General features: G+C 42.7%; 1 long non-coding RNA gene across 1 annotated transcript in view; it reads left to right on the top strand.

The window, feature by feature from the left end:
* The first annotated feature begins 6065 nt into the window (after positions 1-6065).
* LOC138680620 (uncharacterized) overlaps positions 6066-13743 on the top strand; it is a 70133-nt gene continuing 62455 nt past the window's right edge. The window contains exon 1 of the long non-coding RNA XR_011321692.1: positions 6066-6294. This is a non-coding gene — a long non-coding RNA (uncharacterized lncRNA). The remainder of the gene's footprint in view (positions 6295-13743) is intronic.

The following is a 13743-nucleotide window of genomic DNA, read 5'->3' as shown; positions in this document are numbered from 1 at the left end:
TCCTCTTATTCTATGGTTATGGACTAGTTCTGATGTATGCACAGCACCACCCACAACTTCTACAAAGGAGACCTCACCCGTCCTACTGAAGCAGATCATTTATGCAGACTTCCGATTGCGGTTCAGTGAATCTCAGTGCTGGTCATTCTTTTTTCTTTTTACCCTTCCAGTATCTTAGGGAGTGTGTACTGGTTTGGGACAATAGGATACACAACCAATAGATACTCAGCTAATTTTTGATCAACAACCCCATTAAGAAGAGCTTCCTCAATCAAACATTTTAACTCCTATTGAAACTTTTGAGTAGGGTTAAAAGACAATCTCTCATATACTTGACAATCTGACAACTGACCCCAAATTTCTTCTCGATAACAGAGTGTGTCCATCACCACATTTGCTCTGCGCTTGTCGGCTTGTTTTATGGTGATGGACTTATCCTCCTTCAACACCTTAATCTCCCTTCTCTCTGATGAGTTTAAATTGGGTCTGCTGACCCTCAAATTAGATTTCCTAAATTTGGCCACATCAGCTGTTACCAGTTTAGAAAAGGTCTCTATGACAGAATCATGATCGGGCGGCACAAAATTACTCCTGTCATATAGGCCCAATCCACCGAGAGAAAGGCAACCCCTAGGTGTATCAGTCACTGTCTGTTCTTTTCCTGCAAAAAATGTTGTTAATCGTAACCGTCTATAACATTTAAATAAGTCATTGTCAAGATTAAACCAGTTGGTGCTACTTGAGGGACAAAAAGACAGTCCCCTAGATAGCACCCATATCTGGTTATCAGTTAGAGAAATCGAATAAATATTTACAACCAGTCTTTTCAACTCTCTCCATTCTTCTTTGTGTTGGATCTCATTATCAATCACAAGCCTCCTATTCCTGTGTTTCCTGCCACCCCTGTGCCCCCTTCAGCCGCACTGGGTTTTCTCTGTGGGTTGGCTAAAAAAATCAGTCGAGCCGGAAGGTACATTCACACCTTCATCCATGGAATCAGACCCCCACCTGTGAAACCAAAAGATGTCTGTGGTGTCCCAGGCTTCTGTGATTTCTTGGGCTTCTTATTAGTCCGGGATTTACTAGGACTGGTTCTAAATTTAGGACCCATGCCAGCAGAGTTCTTAAATTGCCCACCAAACACTCTACCATTATTATAGCCCTCCAAATCTCTGTACCATTTAGAGCATTTAGTGTCCTCCAGCTCTGATCTATTTTTGGATAAACTGTCATTGACTTTTGACTCAATAGCTCGTACTTCATCCTCAGAGGTATTGTTAACAAGCAGAAGTCTAGTCTCATCATGCTTCTTCTTCAGAGTCTCTATTTCCTTCTTGAGAAACTCTATATTGAGTAGCATAATATCAAAAGCATGTTTATTACTGATAGCTTCAAATTTGGCACAGAATTGGGTATTATTAGGTAGTAGTGCTGGACGTAAATTTAAATTAAATTCCAACACGTAAATTTCTAACTAGGGGATACCCGAGGGATAATCTTAAAGAATTTAAATGATGGGCATTGGGTACATCAAGAGAGGAGCTTTTAGTACCTAGGAAACAGGTTGAGCAGATAAAGAGGACACCCTTCGCAATAAATTTTAATAACTTTAGTAGGAGGATCTCTGGTATTGTTAGGAAACATTGTCCATTGTTGGAAAAGGGGCATACGGACATTGAGAAATTTAAAGCACCACCATTGTTTTCCCTGAGTCGTCCAAGTTTTGGGAATTTTCCCTGCCTTGGATGTGCCTGTTGTAGCAATATGCTGAAAGGATGTAATTTTTTCACCCACAGTCAGGGAAATAATATACTATCCGTAAACGCTATACCTGTACAAGTAATTTTGTGATATATACGGTGTGTTGTCCATGTGGTCTCCTCTATGTAGGGGAGACTACTATGGAAATAAGAGCGAGGATTAGCAAGCAAAAAAGTGCGATAAGAGCGGGGTCGATTGACCTTCCTGTACCAAAGCATTTTAAAGAGAAAGGTCATTCAGTTAATCAATTACGATTTAGACTAATAGATGACGTTCCTATAATGAGACGAGGTAGTGATCGGGTTGCAGTTCTGAAAAAAGAATTAAAATGGATTTTTGAATTAGATACCCTGAGGCCAAAAGGCATGACTATAGAATATAACCAACAAGGATGTTTGCTTTAATTTTTGGTTTCATGCTGCTATTTGGGATGGTTTCTATTGTCCTCTTCTACTGTATTGTTTTTAACTCTTTTTTAATTTATCCCAGATATTCCATCTGTTGATTGGGTTTATGTATGAATGAAGGAAATAGATGTCAGAACATGGAAGCTTCTTTTATCTCTCTATATTCAATCTACGCATGTGATGAAGTGATCCATTAGGATATTAAAGTTTTGGTATCACACTAATATAAGGATGACTCTTCTTGTAATATGTTTTGTTAATCTGATAGATTTATAAACCTTACAGTAAAGGGGTATGATGGGATACATTTTAAGATGTGTTCGATTATTTGTCTTATGACTATGGGTTACGTACTGTGGTTTGTTATTCATTAGATGGGGCTCTTTGTGTCTTTTTTTTGTATCCCCTTAAAGGGACTCTGTCACCTGAATTTGGCGGGACTGGTTTTGGGTCATATGGGCGGAGTTTTTGGGTGTTTGATTCACCCTTTCCTTACCCGCTGACTGCATGCTGGCTGCAATATTGGAATGAAGTTCATTCTTTTTCCTCTGTAGTACACGCCTGCGCAAAGCAATCTTGCCTTGTGCAGGCGTGTACTATGGAGGACAGAGAATGTCCTTCAATCCAATATTGCAGCCAGCATGCAGCCAGCGAGTAAGGAAAGGGTGAATCAAACACCCGAAAACTCCGCCCATATGACCCAAAACCAGTCCCGCCAAATTCAGATGACAGGTTCCCTTTAATCTATTTACAAGGGGATTCATTTATAGATAAATGATGTATATTGATATACTGTAAAAGGTTGAGTAAGTATATTGATTTATAGATTTTATATATATATTGTGGTGATATATTGTACAGGTGACAGCACATTGGGATATTCCTGTTGAAGGATCCAATGAAAGTAAGGGATTTTATTGAAAAAAGTTATTAAGGTATATCTGATGTGAATTTTTAGGTTGTTATCGAAGGGGGATTACCCACTCTGCTCTGACCTTTTGTTACATATATATATGGATTTACTTAATTATCTATGTGCGTCAGTTGCTGAATACATGCTGACATGATTAATGTATTGATCGCTGACAACCAGTTGAAAGAGACACTGGTGCATGCGCAGACAGCACTTTTGCTTATTGGATGAGAGGACTATGAGACAGCTCTGAGACTGAAGATCGCTATGACAATGCAAATGCTGTATTATAATTTGTTAGATTTACACTGTTGTTGATGTGCGATGCAGACTTTAGGAGACTTGTTTATCTGTATACACCATTGTGATGAGCAATCTGAGGAGATATTTCTGATACTTTCAAGGTAGTATTTTGATTCCTGATCATCTTGGGATGTTTTAAATATGTGAAATAGATTGTTGTTATATAATTACTGTAATATGTTTGTCATTAGTGGATTCTAATGAGGGGGAGGTTTTTCATACTATTTAAATGGGGATAGTTTGATTGACATGTGCTGTGCTTGAAAAAGATCATGTAGATCGAAATGTCACCTCAGAAGGCAGAATAAAGGAGAAATAATATTCGCCAATGTGTGCAGCGCTGTCTCTATTCTCTATCAACTTTCTGAAACTGTCTGTATCCACCAGGCGGAAAGGCAGCATTTCTGTGGCCAATAGATTGGAGATGGTGGAGTTCAAGATTTTTGCTTTGGCATGTGTAGGAGGAAACATTCTTTTACGTGACCACATCTGCGGGACTAAGGGCTGGCTGCTGTGCTTAGAGAGGGTGGAGTATGGAGAACAGGACAAACTGCTGGACTGTGAGTGAGGTGCAGGCTGAGATGTTATGGTGGATTTAAAAATATGTCTTGTGCTAGGTAACACAAAAGCAGGAGTCATGTTCACTTCTGTAACAGTTGACGGGCTCTTTTCCAAGGTGCGGTCACCTTGAAAAAGAGCAGCGAAATGCGCGTCGGTGGCGGCGATACTCAGGTCCGGCACTACACCTCAGTATGGGTAAGCATCACCACTAGAATCTGATCATATGCCATTGTGCTGTTACTGATTTTTTGATTATGCGATGTGGTACTGTGTCTAATGATAGGGACACAGCGCAGATGCCTCCCTGATTAACATGTGAGCACTAAGCACTTTATGTCATGTTACCTTGCTGGATATATACCTGTGGCTGACCTGATCCCTTATTATTTCTTGTGATTGTTATTTCTGTACGTGTTGTTATTTTGAATTGTGGTACTAATTAAATAAAGTTATATATTTTTATACATATTCTGTGGACTTAGTACTCCGTATTTTTCCTCATGGTTCTTATTGTATGCAGGAGTGTCCTCTCGCATTGAGACTGCTTTAGGCAGTGTGTCAAATTGTGATGCATGTTCTAGGCATCCCACTATGTATAGTGTTTCTCTTGGGTTGGAATTATTACACTCTCTTCTGGTGCTGGTCTCAGCCAGAGTTGGGGCGGTGGATGTAGTGCTTGTCATAGTTGCATCACTTTGTGTCTGTTTGGGAAGACGCAATGTAACATCCTCGTCTTCCTCCTCATCTTCTTCCTCCACCTTCTCTGCTAAGCTTCTCAGCTGCATACCTCTGGGTTCACACCAAGTGGGATCTACAACCTGATTGTTATCTTCTCTGTTCTCACACTACTCACTCTGAGAGTCATGCTACTCCTCTTCCTGCCCTGACACCATAGTACAGTCTACGTGCACCTCTTGTATCTGAGTCTCAGCAGGATCACCTCCACCCTTGGTGGTTAACGTCTGGTGACCAAGGTCTGGATTCTGCTCGGACCCTACTTTGTCCGGCTCTGGATCAGACATGAAAAAATTTGGGGCATCGGTTCATATGCTTTCCTACCTTGGATTCTGTGATTCTTCGGAGCAGACTTCTGATGCCCATCGAATAGAATGTGTGAACAGCTCTGCTGAATGGCCGATCTATGGTTAATTGGGCATTCAGAAATTTTTGAAGCGGGGAAAAAAAGGGTGATTGGGGTGCCAACTTTGAGGATTTTACTGTGTGTAGGTGGAAGAAGAGGACGTGATGCCACTTGATTCCGCGCTTGCCATCCATGGGAGCACATGCTCTTTCTGGCCCTCATCTACAAGGCGTACCACTGTGCCAAACAAAGGGAGTGGCCTAGCACATCCATTAACAGTTGTTGTCAGTGGTGTTTGGATAGGACAAACAGTGTTTGTTCAGTTGAGCTGTCATTAACATTAACATCTAACCCACATACACATCAAAAACTAAGCTTCCCTTTCCACCATGACCTCACTTTTTCCTACTCATGTTGTAAGTAGCCTGTAACTCTTGTAACCTGCTGTTTCACAAACTTAGGTCCTCAGTTGTCAGTCACCTGTCACTAAATGAACAATCACTATTTATTTTCTTAGTGTGCTTGTGTAAGGAGGTGGCGGAGACCCTCGTTTGCCCTCCCCCACACAGGACTTATGTGACCCTTTCTTTTTATGTTATGTTTCATGTGCATTTACTATGTAATATATGCTACACATTCTTATTGTATTATGCCGTGTTTGCTATGTTTCTTTGTGTGTGATGTCTCTTTTAGTCTATAATGTATCACTGTGGAACTGTATTGTGTTACAGAGACAGGTACAGTAAGAGGTTAACTATGGTGGCTGGGCCAGCAGCCAGCAGTGAAAATTCATTCTCTTTGATAGCGGACACACGTGATCGCCCAGCCACTGCAGGAACCAGTGGATGCAGCTAATACTGCCCTGTAAGGATCTGAACTGTGTACCTGTTTTGCCTGGTCTTGCCCTTAGTCTGCCGGATCTTGCCCTTATCTAAGATGGAGTTAGTGGCTTCACAGGAGCCATCTTGTTTCCTGTCTGATATTCCTTGTTTCCTGTCTGCTGCATATATGAAGGGACTCTGCACACTATACCTTGCTTGTGTATCTCGTACTTCACCTGCTGCCAAGCTAGAAGGACTTGTATCTTGCCTGTCTCTTCTGTTCATCGGGATACCCCGTTTGCTACCGGTCTGCCTCCCATCTGAAAGACTTTACTTCTCCGGATCTGCTCTGCACCCACCTCCGCTGTGGCCTGCTCACTGCTAGGAGCCCAGTCCGGGCTCCGGACCTCTGGATCCTGCATTCCTGGGCTTGAACTCTCATCATCGGTCTGTATTGACAACACCCTTATTTTCCTGAGTCTGCATATGTCTGCTGCTTGATTCATAGAACCTCTGTTTACTTGCACCTGTTAAACTGAAGCCTATTTTCCTACAATATATTTTATTGAGTCTTGATATACCGTGTTTCTGTCTTCACTTTGATTCACGTCACCGGTCTCCATAGAATATTAGAATAATCTTATGACATGCCCGCTATTAAAGAGAATGAATATGCATTGATGTCCACACTCATGGGAGTGGAGAGCACTGAATATTAATTTCCTGTAACAGCAGGCTGCTGCTGTGCCTGCTATTAAAATGAAATGAATATTCACTGTGCCCCACGTCGATAAGCATGGAGAGCAGTGAATGTTCATTTTCTCTAATAGGGAACAGTATTAGCTGTGACACCCCAGGTTCCTGGTTGTCACAGTGGCATTGCTTTCCTCACGGGGCGAGTGATGTCACGCTTGGAAGCGAGGGAAGATCAGGTATACACAAACATACAACATATTCACACTCAAGGCCAGAAGAGGGAGCTCTGATCTAGCTTGTGGGTGGCTCCCCTATATATATTCTGGTCTGGAGGAAGAGTTCAGTCAGTAAGTGCCAGACAGCAGACTGGAGCAGTCTGTGGCAGAGAGGAAAGCAGAGGGGCCATGCAGCCATGAGGGTGCTGCAGCTCCTGGACAGAGATAACACAGAAGGAAGAACAGCTTGTAGTGAGCGTGTAGGAGAGCAAAGCACAGGAGAGTGAGACCTGGGGAGAATAGCTATGACTGAGCTGCCTCCTTGCAGAGCCCAGATTCCGGTAGCCGGAAGACCGGGATTGTGTCGGACTCCAAGAGGCATAGCAGAAACCAACAGGACAGCTGGACTACACGTCACCTGTTCGCCCTGACACCTGGATACACAGTGGCACATAGAGCCCTGGTCGTGATAGAGACTCTGTAAAAAGGCACGAGCCACCTGTCATACGGGTTAGTGTTCCACCTTTAAGGAGGACAGAGAGAACAGTGAGTACCTTGACAGAAGCCTAAGGCTGCAAGGGACTACATCACAGTGCTAGTAGGAAGGCTTCTAACTCCACCTGGTAAAGGAGACTTTGAACACGCTTCCAAGCCGGCCGGACCCTGCCTGTACCTGTGATCTGGTGCCCTGGACTGTGGCTGCCTGAATTAATCAGTAAACTAGGTAAAGAGACTGCAAACCTGTGTCTTCCATTTCTTGCTACACCACCCACCATTCTTATCACTACACCGGGAGCCATGGGGACCCAGCTTCACCTATGGGAAGTTATATCATCTTAGCTGCCATAACATCACCCCAGCGGACAGCTTTAAGCAGCGTCAGTCATCCCTGACGGAATACCACAGGTGGCGTCATGCACACAAACTTTATTCAAACCCCTTTTACATGGGTGCCCAGGGCCACGAACCGGGTCGCCGCTGCCGTGATATATCCCCTTAAGTACCGGACCCAGTACCGAGTGCCCCATGGCCCTGGCGGGCATTCCATTAGCTGCAGTCACCGATTCCTGCAGCTGCTGGGCGATCACGACTTCAGTGTATAGAGGTGGGAGGGACTATGGGCAGTGAATATTCATTTCACTTTAGCAGTGGGCACAGGTGTTAGCCGCAACAGCCGGCTCCTGTCACCCGCTGCTCTGCCGCTGCTGCTCCCCCACCTCCCCATCCACAGCAGGTACATCTGAACTGTAAGAGGCACCCCGCATTTTCCTCCAAGTTTTGGGAGGAAAAAAGTGTATTTTATAGTCCGAAAAATATGGTATTTCATACACTGCCACTTTTGCAAGTTTTCCCACCTTTAAAGAATGGAGAGTTCTGCAATTTTTATCCTAGGTACACTTCAACTGTGAAAGACAGAATCTAAAAATAAGAAAACAAAAATCACATTTTTAAATAATTAAATTATATTTTATTGCATGAAATAAGTATTTGATCACCTACCAACCAGCAAGAATTATGGCTCTCACAGACCTGTTAGTTTTTATTTAAGAAACTTTCCTACTCTTCAGTTATTACCAGTATTAATTGCACCTGTTTGAACTCATTACCTATATAAAAGACACCTGTCCACACTCTCAATTAATTACACTCCGTGTCCAACCTCTCCACCATGATCAAGATGAAAGAGCTGTCAAAGGACATCAGAGACAAAATTGTATACCTGTGGAAGGCTGGGATGGGCTAGAGGACAATAGGCAAGCAGCTTGGTGAGAAGGCAACAACTGTTGGTGCAATTATTAGAAAATGGAAGAAACGCAAGATGACTGTCAGTCCTCCTCAGTCTGGGGCTCCATGCAAGATCTCGCCTCTTGGGGTACGGATGATGCTGAGAAAGGTAAAGAATCAGACCAGAACTACATGGGATGATATGGTCAATGACCTGGAGAGAACTTGGACTACACATTATTAATACATCACGTCGTCATGGATTAAAATCTTGTAGGGTACCCATAGTCCCCCTACTCACTCCAGCACATGTACAAGCCCATCTGAAGTATGCCAATGTCCATCTGGATGATCCAGAGGAGGCATGGGATAAGGTCATGAGATCATATGAGACCAAAAAGAAAGCATTTGCACTACTAAAGCAGGATGGCACCATTGAAGCTCTAAAAAACTATAGGGAGAAAAATACTTTATCTAAAAAACTAATTAAAGCTGCCAAAAAGGAAACAGAGAAGCACATTGCTAAGGAGAGTAAAACTAATCCCAAACTGTTCTTCAACTATATCAATAGTAAAAGAATAAAAACTGAAAATGTAGGCCCCTTAAAAAATAGTGAGGAAAGAATGGTTGTAGATGACGAGGAAAAAGCTAACATATTAAACACCTTCTTCTCCACGGTATTCACGGTGGAAAATGAAATGCTAGGTGAAATCCCAAGAAACAATGAAAACCCTATATTAAGGGTCACCAATCTAACCCAAGAAGAGGTGCGAAACCGGCTAAATAAGATTAAAATAGATAAATCTCCGGGTCCGGATGGCATACACCCACGAGTACTAAGAGAACTAAGTAATGTAATAGATAAACCATTATTTCTTATTTTTAGGGACTCTATAGAGACAGGGTCTGTTCCGCAGGATTGGCGCATAGCAAATGTGGTGCCAATATTCAAAAAGGGCTCTAAAAGTGAACCTGGAAATTATAGGCCAGTAAGTCTAACCTCTATTGTTGGTAAAATATTTGAAGGGTTTCTGAGGGATGTTATTCTGGATTATCTCAATGAGAATAACTGTTTAACTCCATATCAGCATGGGTTTATGAGAAATCGCTCCTGTCAAACCAATCTAATCAGTTTTTATGAAGAGGTAAGCTATAGGCTGGACCACGGTGAGTCATTGGACGTGGTATATCTCGATTTTTCCAAAGCGTTTGATACCGTGCCACACAAGAGGTTGGTACACAAAATGAGAATGCTTGGCCTGGGGGAAAATGTGTGTAAATGGGTTAGTAACTGGCTTAGTGATAGAAAGCAGAGGGTGGTTATAAATGGTATAGTCTCTAACTGGGTCGCTGTGACCAGTGGGGTACCGCAGGGGTCAGTATTGGGACCTGTTCTCTTCAACATATTCATTAATGATCTGGTAGAAGGTTTACACAGTAAAATATCGATATTTGCAGATGATACAAAACTATGTAAAGCAGTTAATACAAGAGAAGATAGTATTCTGCTACAGATGGATCTGGATAAGTTGGAAACTTGGGCTGAAAGGTGGCAGATGAGGTTTAACAATGATAAATGTAAGGTTATACACATGGGAAGAGGGAATCAATATCACCATTACACACTGAACGGGAAACCACTGGGTAAATCTGACAGGGAGAAGGACTTGGGGATCCTAGTTAATGATAAACTTACCTGGAGCAGCCAGTGCCAGGCAGCAGCTGCCAAGGCAAACAGGATCATGGGGTGCATTAAAAGAGGTCTGGATACACATGATGAGAGCATTATACTGCCTCTGTACAAATCCCTAGTTAGACCGCACATGGAGTACTGTGTCCAGTTTTGGGCACCGGTGCTCAGGAAGGATATAATGGAACTAGAGAGAGTACAAAGGAGGGCAACAAAATTAATAAAGGGGATGGGAGAACTACAATACCCAGATAGATTAGCGAAATTAGGATTATTTAGTCTAGAAAAAAGACGACTGAGGGGCGATCTAATAACCATGTATAAGTATATAAGGGGACAATACAAATATCTCGCTGAGGATCTGTTTATACCAAGGAAGGTGACGGGCACAAGGGGGCATTCTTTGCGTCTGGAGGAGAGAAGGTTTTTCCACCAACATAGAAGAGGATTCTTTACTGTTAGGGCAGTGAGAATCTGGAATTGCTTGCCTGAGGAGGTGGTGATGGCGAACTCAGTCGAGGGGTTCAAGAGAGGCCTGGATGTCTTCCTGGAGCAGAACAATATTGTATCATACAATTATTAGGTTCTGTAGAAGGACGTAGATCTGGGTATTTATTATGATGGAATATAGGCTGAACTGGATGGACAAATGTCTTTTTTCGGCCTTACTAACTATGTTACTATGTTACTATGTAAAATAGAACATTTTGGTACCAGCTCCACTAGCCGTGCTTTTAGGGAGAAAGATGAGTACAACCCCAAGAACAAGTACAATCCGAACCTTGAAGCATGGTGGGGAAAACATCATACTTTGGGGGTGCTTTTCTGCAAAGGGGACAGGACGACTGCACCATCTTAAAGGGAGGATGGATGGGGTCATGTATCACAAGATTTTCGCCAACAACCGCGTTCCCTCAGTAAAAGCATTGAAGATGGCTTGTGGCTGAGTACTTCAGCATGACATTGACACAAAAATACACAGCCAGGGCAAGTAGGGAGTGGCTCCGTAAGAAGCATTTGAAGGTCCTGGAGTGGCCTAGCTAATCTACGGACCTGAACCCAATAGAAAATCTTTGGAGGGAACTGAAGCTCTTTACTGCCCAGCAACAGCCCTCAAAACCTGACAGATATGGAGAAGATGTGCATGGTTGAGTGGGCCATAATCCCTGCTGCAGTGTGTGCAAACTTGGTCAAGAACTGCAGGAAACGTGTGACCTCTGTATTTGCAAACAAAGGTTTCTGTACCGAATATTAAGTTATGTTTTTCTATTATATCAAATACTTATTTCATGCAATAAAATGCAAATTAATCAAATAAAAATCATACAATGTGGTTTTCTGGATTTTTTTTAGATTCTGTCTCTCACAGTTGAAGGGTAACTTCAAGTCATGATTAAGGGTGTGCAGTCATCTGAAACGTCTCTATGTCGCATACCATGTAACTTATATTGCTAATTCTGTCTTATCCTCTACTGAGCACTTTCAGTGAATAAAGATAGAAATTTGTTCACAAGTGGATTTTCTACAATTTAGCGATTGCTCCACGCATTGGCGCAGCGTTTCCTGTTCTCTGGACACCTAAGGAGGTCTATTACAGTGAGCTGGTTTTGCTTTTAATTAACCCTTACAAAGCTCATATCAGCCTGTGGGGAAATGTTATGTCAATGCGTACAACTGTTCATATCAGCAGCTGACATCGCGGACTGATACTGTACAACTTCTGTATAAGCATATGACTTCTGTAAGAGCTAATCTGGCCTCTGGATGTACATGTTACATTTGTAAGGCCTGCATGACCTCTGTAGGCTCATGTGATGTTTCTAGTACTGATGGTATTTCTGTAGAAGCTAAAAATCAGCCCCAACAGAAATTATATCTTCTCCGGTCATATAAACTCATATTACAGATTTCATAACAGTCTTACAGAAGCATGGTGTAGCCTAGGATAATAATAAAATGAGCAAATACCCTGTAGCAACATAGGGTACTTAGTTGACACTATTTTGATCAAAAGACGGTAAAAACCATCCCACCCCGACAAGGTGTACCCAATCAGGATGGTTACCAACTCTTGTTGTTCACCTTGCCATGTGTAAACAGGTATCAAAATAGAGATGTAAAGAGCTGCACAGCTGTGGTCGACCAAGCTGCTTTCCGATTTCGCATTTGCAATTTACAGACATACATTGTCCCAGTCTCAGTGTGCTGCAGGGTGAGGGGTGCAGCACACTCACTTGTAGGCCTCAGGCATCCGCTGCCTCAAGACAACCGTCTACAGGAACTGCAGCACACAATTCAGGGGACACCAAGTTCCTTAAGCCCTTTCTGACATATGCCCTATTTAACTCTTTTTTACGGACTCGGTGAAGCTGGACATTCTTTTCTTTTTTGGACTTTATATGCCTGGACACAGCGGGTCCGTGCTCCCGAGGTTTGGTTTATGCATCACGGGTGAGCTGGTTTATATTCCTTCTTTCACAGGTGAATATCGCATTGGCTCCCCCACCATACTCACCCTCCCTGCGCGGTCCCTGCTTCTCTGATGTGATGGTCTCTGGTGCTGGCAGCTTGTTCCTGTGTTCAGAGGTCACATGGTACCGCTCATTAAAGTAATAAATATGCACCCCACCCCTATGGGAGTGGAGTCGCGTCCATATTTATTACTTTAGTGAGCAGTTCCACGTGACCGCTGAATACAGGAACAAGCTGCCGGCATCAGAGACAATCTGAGAAGTAGGGTCTGCGCTGGGAGCAGGTGAGTATGATGTGACAGCCGCCGCTCCCCCTCCCCCGCCAACCCACTGGGACAATGACTCGAGTATAAGCCGAGAGAGGCACTTTTAGCCTAAAAAAAAATGGGCTGAAAATCTGGGCTTATACTCGAGTATATACGGTAAATAAAAATGGTACCGCTGAAAATGTCATCTTGTCCCCGCAAAAAACAAGCCACTATACAACTCCATCAGCGTAAAAATATAAAAGTTATAGCTCTCAGAATAAAGCGATGCAAAAATAATTATTTTTTCTATAAAATAGTTTTTATTGTGTAAAAGCACCAAAACATTAAAAAATTATGTAAATGATGCATTGCTGTAATCGTACTGACGCGAAGAATAAAACTGTCTTATCCATTTTACCATACATGGAATGGCATAAACCCCCCCAAACAAAAAAAAAATCCTGAATTGCTGGGTTTTGTTCATTCTGGTGCTACATGTTTCATTACGTGGCTGTGGTCTAAATGTCTCCATACGGCTCTTATGATCGGAATGTTGGTACGCTTGTGATATGATTTTACGTAGGTACCACTTTGATACAAACCTGTTTGTTAGGTCGCGGGCCTGAAGCTTAAAATTGTCCAATGCTCTACAATTCCTCCGAAGCCTCAGGAATTGTCCTTTTGGGATGCCATTACGTAGGTGTGTTGGAAGAAAGCTTGTATCATGAAGCAAGCTGTTCGTACCTGTCGGCTTTCGAAACAACGTTGTCCTGATCCGTGGCCCATCCAGCAAAATCCTGAGTTCTAAGAACTTTACAGATAAAGATGACAGATTAGAAGTAAGAGTGATG

This window comes from Ranitomeya imitator, chromosome 5 (genome assembly GCF_032444005.1).
Source record: "Ranitomeya imitator isolate aRanImi1 chromosome 5, aRanImi1.pri, whole genome shotgun sequence".
Classification (NCBI taxonomy): domain Eukaryota; kingdom Metazoa; phylum Chordata; class Amphibia; order Anura; family Dendrobatidae; genus Ranitomeya; species Ranitomeya imitator.
The sequence above is the reverse complement of the archived record's forward strand: the minus strand, read 5'-3'. Positions and strand labels throughout refer to the sequence as shown.